This window comes from Salvelinus sp. IW2-2015, unplaced genomic scaffold (genome assembly GCF_002910315.2).
Source record: "Salvelinus sp. IW2-2015 unplaced genomic scaffold, ASM291031v2 Un_scaffold5541, whole genome shotgun sequence".
NCBI classification, from domain to species: Eukaryota; Metazoa; Chordata; class Actinopteri; order Salmoniformes; family Salmonidae; genus Salvelinus; species Salvelinus sp. IW2-2015.
Window position 1 is genome coordinate 53,661 of NW_019946806.1, and position 9,943 is coordinate 63,603.

The following is a 9,943-nucleotide window of genomic DNA, read 5'->3' on the forward strand; positions in this document are numbered from 1 at the left end:
GAGTAGTACTATATTATACCAGAGTAGACTATATTATACCAGAGCAGTACTATACTTATACCAGGCAGTACTAATTATACCAGAGACGCACTATATTTACCAGAGCAGTACTATATTATACCAGAGCAGCACTATTTATACAAGAGAGTACTATATTATACCAGAGCAGTACTATATTTATACCAGAGCAGCACTATGTTATACAAGAGAGGTACTATATTTATACAGAGCAGTACTATATTATACCAGAGAGTGTCCATATTATTACCAGAGCAGTACTTATTATACAAGAGAGGTACTATATTATACCAGAGCAGCACTATATTATACAAGAGAGGTACTATATTATACCAAGCAGTACATATTATACCAGAGCAGCACTAATTATACAAAGGAGGTACTATATATACCAGACCAGCACTATATTATACCAGAGCAGCACTATGTTATACCAGAGAGGTACTATTATACCAGCAGATACTATATTATACCAGAGCAAGCACTATGTTATAACAGAGCAGCACTATATTATACCAGAGCAGCACTATATTATACCAGAGCAGCACTATATTATACCAGAGCAGCACTATATTATACCAGAGCAGCACTATGTATTTACCAGAAGAGGTACTATATATACCAGAACAGTACTATATTATTACCAGAGCAGTACTAATACTTATACCAGAGCAGTACTATATATACCAGAGCAGTACTATATATCCAGACAGTACTATATACCGAGCAGTACTATATTATTACAGAGCAGTACTATGTTATACCAGAGCAGCACATATTATACCAGAACAGTACTATATTATACAGAGCAGTACTATGTTGTACCAGAGCAGTACTATATTATACCAGAGCAGCACTATATTATACCAAAAGCAGTACTTCAGAGATATTATACCAGGAGCAGTACTTTTAGTATTATTATACCAGAGCAGTACTATATATTATACCAGAGCAGTACTATATTATACCAGAGCAGTACTATTATTATACCAGAGCAGTACTATAATTATACCAGAAGCAGTACACTATATTATACCAGAGCAGTACTATATTATACCAGAGCAGTACTATATTATACCAGAGCAGCACTATATTATACCAGAGCAGTACTATATTATACCAGAACAGTACTATATTATACCAGAGCAGTACTATATTATACCAGAGCAGTACTATATTATACCAGAACAGTACTATATTATACCAGAGCAGAACTATATTATACCAGAGCAGCACTATGTTATACCAGAGCAGTACTATATTATACCAGAGCAGCACTATGTTATAACAGAACAGTACTATATTATACCAGAGCAGTACTATATTAAACCAGAGCAGTACTATATTATACCAGAGCAGCACTATATTATACCAGAGCAGTACTATATTATACCAGAGCAGTACTATATTATACCAGAGCAGAACTATATTATACCAGAGCAGTATGATATTATACCAGAGCAGTATTATATTATACCAGAGCAATACAATTTTATACCAGAGCAGTACTATGTTATAACAGAGCAGAACTATGTTATAACAGAGCAGTACTATATTATACTAGAGCATTACTATTTTTCATACCAGAGAAGTACTATTTTTATACCAGAGCAGCACTATGTTATAACAGAGCAGTACTTTGTTAGAACAGAGTAGTACTGACCGGATGCAGATAATGACTCAGTCTGGATGAAGGTAATGACTCAGTCTGGATGCAGGTATTGACTCAGTCTGGATGAAGTTATTGACTCAGTCTGGATGCAGGTAATGACTCTGTCTGGATGCAGGTAATGACTCTGTCTGGATGCAGGTAATGACTCAGTCTGGATGCAGGTAATGACTCAGTCTGGATGCAGGTAATGACTCCGTCTGGATGAAAGTATTGCCTCAGTCTGGATGAAGGTAATGACTCAGTATGGATGCAGGTAATGACTCAGTCTGGATGAAGGTAATGACTCAGTCTGGATGAAGGTAATGACTCAGTCTGGATGAAGGTAATGACTCAGTCTGGATGAAGGTATTGATCAGTCTGGATGAGGTATGACTCAGCTGGATGAAGGTATTGACAAAGTCTGGATGAAGGTATTGACTCAGTTGATGAAGGTATGACTAGTCTGGATGAAGGTATTGACTCAGTCTGGATGAAGGTATGACCTCTGTTGATGAAGGTAATGACTTTCAGTCTGGATGAAGGTAATGCTCGTCTGGATGAGTTAAAGTCAGTCAGGTTGGTCTTCAACTTATGTCGTTGAGAGTTAGAAATAACAAGGTGAATTTCAACATTTGGTTTTGTCAGTCACTTAAAAAATGTTATCTTTCTCAGTTTGCACTATGTGACCAAGCCCTATGCCTATATAGTGAACTACTGTTGACCAGGGCCTTTCCTATATCGTGCACTACTGTTGAACGCAGAGCCCTATTCCCTATACTGTGTATACTTTAGACCAAGGCCCATATTCCCTATATAGTGAACTACTTTAGACCAGAGCCCTATTCCCTAATATAAGTGCACTACTGTTGACGAGAGCCTATTTTCCCTATGATATGTAACTACGTTAGACCAGAGCCCTATTCCCTATATAGTGTATACTTTAGACAGAGGCCCTATTACCTATATAGTGTACTACTAGACCAGAGCCTATTCTATATAGTGTTACTTTAGACCAGAGCCCTTCTTCCTATATAGTGTCTACTTTAGACAGAGCCTATTCTATATAGTGTACTACTTTAGACCAGAGCCTATTCCGCTATATAGTTATAGTTTAGACAGAGCCTATTCCTATATAAGTGTACTACTTTAGACCAGAGCTATTCCTACTTAGTGTAACTACTCTTAGACCAGAGCCTATTCCTATATAGTGTATACTTAGACGAGAGCCTATTTCCCTATATAGTGTACTACTTTAGCCAGAGCCCTATTCCGATATAGTGTACTACTTTAGACCAGAGCCCTATTCCTATATAGTGTACTACACTGGACCTGGTTGGTCCGTTTTCGCCATAGCTTTTACCATCAGGAAGTGTAGTGGGCCATTTCCATTGCTGCCCATTGTTTTGGTGAAAGGTTTTCGATAGTAAAATACTACACTACCCGCACACATCCATCTCTTCCTAACCATTCCCTTTCTCCCCCCCCTCTCTCTCTCTTCTTCTCTTCTCTCCTCTCTCTCTCTTCTCTCCCCCCTCTCTCTCTCTCTGCCCCTCTCTCTACGTTCTTCCTCCTCTCTTTCCCCCTCTCTCTCTCTCCTCTTATCTCCTCTTCTTCTCTCTCTCTCTCTCTCTCCCTCCCTCTAATTCTCCCACCTCTCTCTCTCTCTCTCTCTTCTTCTCTCCTCCTTCTCTACTTCTCTTCCTCCTCTCTCTCTCTCCCTCTCTCTCCTTCTCTTCTCATCTCTCTTCCCCCTCCTCTTCCTCCCTCTCCCTCCTTCTCCCTCTCAATGTTCCTATCCATATTCATGTCATTTTATATGGATATGCTGTTTACTGCTGCTGGTTTGTACTATAACATCCTGGCTATTCAGGGCTGGAAAGTAGGCTGATTTCAATATAATATTGGGAATTTGTCCAGAAATACATTATCACTACACACACGCACACGCACACACACACAACACACAAACACAAACAACACACGACACAGAACACACACACACACACACACACACACACAACACACACACCACACAGGGACACAACACACCACACACACAAACAATCAGTCTCAAGTAGTATGACAGTGTGTGGTTGGGGGGGGGGGGGGGACATAATACAAAGACAGTAGCTACAATCCTCTACATTAGAGGAACTGGGAAACTCAGAATATAGAAATGGATAAAGACAGCCAATGATATAGCAGTGAATTTTACCTGATTTAACTGTCTGCCTATCAAGCACAGCCCTTCAACAGCTGCCACACCCACTCTGATGAATGTGTTCATTGGTGCCGTACCGCAAGGCCAGCCCTTCACAGCTTGCCACACCCATCTGACTGAAATGTGTTCATGTGGCTGCCTCAATCCCAGCACACAGCCCCTTCACCAGCTGGCCACACCCCACCTGACTGAATGAAATGTGTTCATTGGCTGCCTCATCCAGCACCAGCCTTCAACCAGCTGCCTCACAACCACTCTGAAACTGAAATGTTTCATTGGCTGCCTCATCCCAAGCACTCAGCCCCTTCAACCAGCTGCCACACCCACTCTGATGAAATGTGTTCATGTGGCTGCTCATCCCAGCACACCCTTACAACAAGCTGCCAACCCACTCTGATGAAATGTGTTCTTGGCTGCCTCATTCCGCAGCACAGGCCCTTAACCAGCTGCAACTCACTCTGACTGAAATGTGTTCATTGGGCTGCCTCATCCAGCACCAGCCCCTTCACCAGCTGCCACAATCACTCTGACTGAAATGTTGTTCATTGGCTGCCTCAATCCCAAGCACCAGCCTTCAACCAGCTGCACACCCTCTGATCTGAAATGTTGTTCATTGGCTGCTCATCCCAGCACCAGCCCTTCAACAGCTGCCACACCCTCTGACTGAAATGTGTTCATTGGCTGGCGGTGAAACAGGATCAGACTCATGTCAGAGTGGACTGATGTACACTGGCTATTAGCGGGTGTCAAACACTGTCAGAGTGGGACTGATGTACCTGGCTACTAGCGGGTGTCAATCACTGTCGAGTGACTGATGTACCACTGGTATAGCGGGTGTCAATCACTGTAAGTGACTGATGTACCACCTGGCCTGTACGGGTGTCCAATCACTGTCAGAGTGACTGATGTACCACTGGCCTTAGCGGGTGTCATCCTGTCAGAGCTGACTGGATGTACCACTGGCCTGTAGGCGGGTTGTCAACTCACTGTCAGAGTGACTGATGTACCACTGCCTATAGCGGGTGTCAAGCGGGTGCCAGACCTAGACCACACACTCTGCATAGATGTATTGTCCTTCCAACAAGTTCAAGTCAATGCCTACAAATCAACGTAATCTGCCTAAGCCCACACATCTATTGGTAAAGGGTTTCTTCCTGGGTGAAGAGAGGACAAAATGCCAGCCGTAGCCCCGTGCTCAACAATGTTTAATTATAAGAAAGTGAACACTACAAACAACTACAAAATAAAAACGTGCAAAAACGATACAGACCTATCTGGTGCAGAAACCAAACACAGAAGACAGGTACAAACAACCCAAAAAGCTACTGGCCTATGGCTACCTTAAATATGGGCTCCCAATAGAGACATGATTGACAGCTGTCTCTGATTGAGACCCATCTTAGGCGGCATAGACAAACTAGACCACCTAACAACACTATCCCATACACATACAACACCCATAGACTAACCAAACACACAACATAACAATGCCACCCCAACTCACGCACGCCCCTGACCAACTAAACATAATCAAAATAACATAAAAATAGGTCAGGAAGTGACATAACCCCCCTCAAGGTGCGTACTCCGGAACGCACCACCAAAAGTCTAGGGAGGTCTGGGTGGGCATGCTCTCCACGGTGGTGGTCCGGTCTGGACCTGGTCCCCACACCACATCAAGTCACTCCCCGCTCCGTATCTCCACCAATAACACCCTCAACTAAACCACCTAACTGAGGGGCAGCATCGGGATAAGGGGCAGCACTGGGATAAGGGGCAGCACCGGGATGAGGGACGGAGCTCCGGGCTGAGGGACGGAAGCTCCGGGCTGAGGACGGCACAGCTCCGGCTGAGGGACGGCAGCTCCGGGCTGAGGGACGGCAAGCTCCGGCTGAGGGACGTAGAGCTCCGGGCTGAGGGAGGCAGCTCGGACTGAGGGACGGAGCTCCGGACTGGCTGGGCGGATTCCTGGCTGGCTGCGGATCCTGGTGGCTGACGGCTCTGGCTGGTCATGCTGGCTTGACGGGCCTCTGGCTGGTCATGGCTGGCTGACGGCTCTGGCTGGTCATGGCTGGCTGGAACAGGCTCTGGCTGATCCGGTCTGGCGGAAGGCTCTGGCTGATCGGTCTGGCGGAAGGCTCTGGCTGATCCGGTCTGGCGGAAGGGCTCTGGCTCGATCCGGTTGGCGGAAGGCTCCTGGCTGATCCGGTCTGGCGGGAAGGCTCTGGCTGATTCCGGTCTGGAGGAAGGCTCTGCGCTGATTCCGGTTCTGGCGAAGGCTCTAGCGGCTCTGTCTGGCGGATCGGCTCTGTGGCTCATGGCGAACAGGGCGGCTTTGCAGGTCATGGCAAGAGGGCGGCTTTGCAGGCTCATGGCAGAACGGACAGTTCAGACGGCGTTTGGGCAGACGGCAGTTCAGGCGCCGCTCGGGCAGACGGGAGTTTCAGGCGCCGCTGGCAGACGGGCAGTTCAGGCGCCGTGGGCAGACGGGGCGTTCAGCGCGCCGCTGGCCGAACGGGCAGTTAGGGCCGCTGGCAAACGGGCAGTTCAGGCGCCGTGGGCAGACGGCAACTCTGGCCGGCTGAGACGCACTGTAGGCCCTGGTGCGTGGTACGGAACTGGAAGTACCGGGCTAAGGACACGCACCTTCAGGCTAGTGCGGCGGAACACAACAGGCCCACTGGACTCTCGTGGCGCACTCTAGCTGGTGCGCTGGTACGGAACTGGAGACCGGGCTTAAGGCAGCACCTTAGGGCGAGTGCGGGGAGAAGGAACAGTGGTACAGGGCTTTCGGAGACGCACAGGAGGCTGGTGCGTGGTGCCGGAACTTGGAGGACTGGCTGGAGACACGCACATAGGGAGAGTGCGTGGAGGAGGTAACAGGCCTGGAGATGCACTGGAAGCCTGGGCTGCGTGGTGGTAGGCCACTCAATGGTACTGAGGCTGGGGTGGGAAGGTGGCGCGGATATACCGACGTGAAGCAGGACACGTGCTCTTGAGCACCAAGCCTCCCCAACCTTACAGGTTGGAATGGTCCCCGTAGCCTGCAGTGCGGCGAGGTGGATAGCCCGCACTGGGCTATGCAGGGGACCGGGACACCACCTGTAGGCTGGGTGCATGTAGCGCCAGCCCTTCTTTATGGTGCCAGGCTTCATGGCATTCCGCTCGATGCCCAACCTAGCCCTCCCAGTGCGGCAAGGTGGAATAGCCAACTGGAATAGGCCACTTAACAAATAACAAACGTGCAAAACCGATTAACAGACCTATCTGGTGTGAGAACACAAACACAGGAGAAGGTAACAAACACCCACAAAAGACTACTGCTATGGCTACCTTAAATATGGCTCAATCAGAGACAAATGAATGACAGCTTGTCTCTGATTGAGACCAATCTAGAGGAGCCATAGACATAACTAGCAAACCTAACAAACATAACTATCCCATAACACATACAACACCCATAGACTAACCAAACACACACAACATACAATGCCCACCAACTCACGCCTGACCAACTACATATCAATAACATAAAAATAGGTCAGGAACGTGACATCTTAATGCAAAAGACCAACTGTTCGTTCATATTTATTTGTCAATAGATTGATCTTTTGTTTCTGTTCCTGCCTTGCTATAGACTCTGAGATGAACTAGGCTGTGATGTCTTCGCTCTGTCAAACACTATACTGTAAAGCTAACCCATACTTCAAATATGTTTGACCCCAGAGTCAATGTCCGCACCCAGCCGCAAATGTCATTAGAATAAATACTAGTCCTCTATAGAAATCAGTCAGTTTTACGCTAGAGATATCTGGGTTTTATTGTTGTTTGGAGGTGTCTAATCACGGCATCCATGATGGTCGCGACCTCTGCATCTACGGTGAAGGTCAAAGGTCTAAATCTAATTTTATTGGTCAATACACGTGTTAAACAGATGTTTATGGTACATACACGTGTTTTTAACAGATGTTATTGTCACATGCACGTGTTAGCAGATGCTTTAATTGGTCACATACTGTGTTTTAACAAGATGTTTACTTGGTCACATACACGTGTTTAAACAATGTTATTGGTCACATACAACGTTTCTTTAACAGATGTTATTGGTACACATACACGTGGTTTACAGAATGTTATTGGTCCCATACCGTTTAAGCAGATGTTATTTAGGTCACATGCGTGGTTTAAAACAGATGTATTGGTCACTTACAGGTGTTTATCAGCTGTTATTGTCACTTACACGTGGTTTAACAGGATGCGTAAGTAAATCTTTGTTATCAACTGTGTTTCTATTGCTAATAGCGTTTAAAGCACATTTTTTTTACTATTTAATACTTTTATATTCTTTCTATTTTATTAATCGAAATTAAATAGCAATTGTCGTTGGTATGAACATTTCTTAAAATAATTTTCCATATGTATTCTTAGTAGAATCCCCACCCTCTTTCTGTGCTCAGACAGGGCCTTAACGACTGTATGGGTTTTAAATAGGCTAACAGTGTATTTACTTTTGAGCTGGCTTGGCGGTATTGAATGAGCGACTTGAATGAAATGGCAGCCTAATATCATTGTTTAGCAGGAATAAACACGTTAAGTCAGAGAAGGAGACAGTCCTGCAATGTGATCAGCGATTCAGATACGTTTATAATAATGAGAAAGACATGATCCTGCAATACGATAAGGATTCCAAGACCTACAGTTTATAAAAATTATTGAAAGAAAGGGACATGTCTACAATACGAATCAGGATTACCAGAACCTACAGTTTATATAATGAGAGACATGTCTCCAATATGATCAGGATTCAGAACTACAGTTATAAATAATGAGAGACATGTCCTACAATACGATCAGGATTCAGACCTAAACCGTTTATAATTCAATGAGAGACATGTCCTCCAAATGATCGAGGATCAGACCTACAGTTTATAATAAATGAGAGACATGTTCCTGTAATGTGATCAGATCAGACCTACAGTTTATAAATAATGAGAGACATGTTCCTGTAATGTGATCAGGATTCAGACTACAGTTTATAATAAGAGAGACTTTGTCCTGCATACGATCAGGATTCAGACTAGCAGTTTTAATAATGAGAGCAGTGTCCTGCAATACGATCAGGATCAGACCTACAGTTTTAATAATGAGAGACATGTCTCCATATGATCAGGATTCAGACCTACAGTTTATAATAATGAGCAGACCATGTCGTAATGTGATCAGGATTCAAGACTCAGTTTATAATAATAGAGACATGTCCTGCAATAACGTCAGGATTCAGACTGACAGTTTATAATAATCGAGAGACCTCTGTCCTGCAAATACGATCAGGATCCAGACTACAGTTTATATAAGAGAGAACATGTCCTGCAATCGATCAAGGATTCACCCCGCCCCAGAACCTACAGTTTCATAATAATGAGAGACATGTCCTGTATGTGATCAAGATTCAGACTACAGCTTTAATAATAATGAGAGACATGGTCCTGCAATACGATCAGGATTCAGACCTACAGTTATAATACAGAGAGACTGTCTGTAATGTGCTCCAGGATTCAGACCTAAGTTTTATATTGAGAGAATGTCCTGTAATGTGAATAGGATTTAGACTACAGTTTATAATAAAGGAGAAGAAACGTTTAGACGACATGCTGGTATGTGATCGTCTTAATAGGTAAATGCTCTGTTTATCATTACAATTACATTCGAATGATTTCATTTATCCTAAACATTATTATATTTCCTGTGGCATCAAACACTTCCATTTCCCACAAAAAACAACAATAGTTTGCTGGCAATACAACGCAATGTGTGTACTCGTTCGTTTGTACCAGCCTCCGGCCCGGTTGGTCAATTTACGTGATCCTAAGCGACAATGGATCCGATTATATTTACTTACCGTTTTACCACGCGAAATAACGACCAAACGTGCCTAAGTATAGCATCCACCATACGATACCCCCCCTCGCTCCCTTCTCCTGCTCTCATGGTAAAAGGGGTTTGTCTATGCTTATTTTAAGCCTAGATAGTTGTTGCACAACGGTCAGACCTGA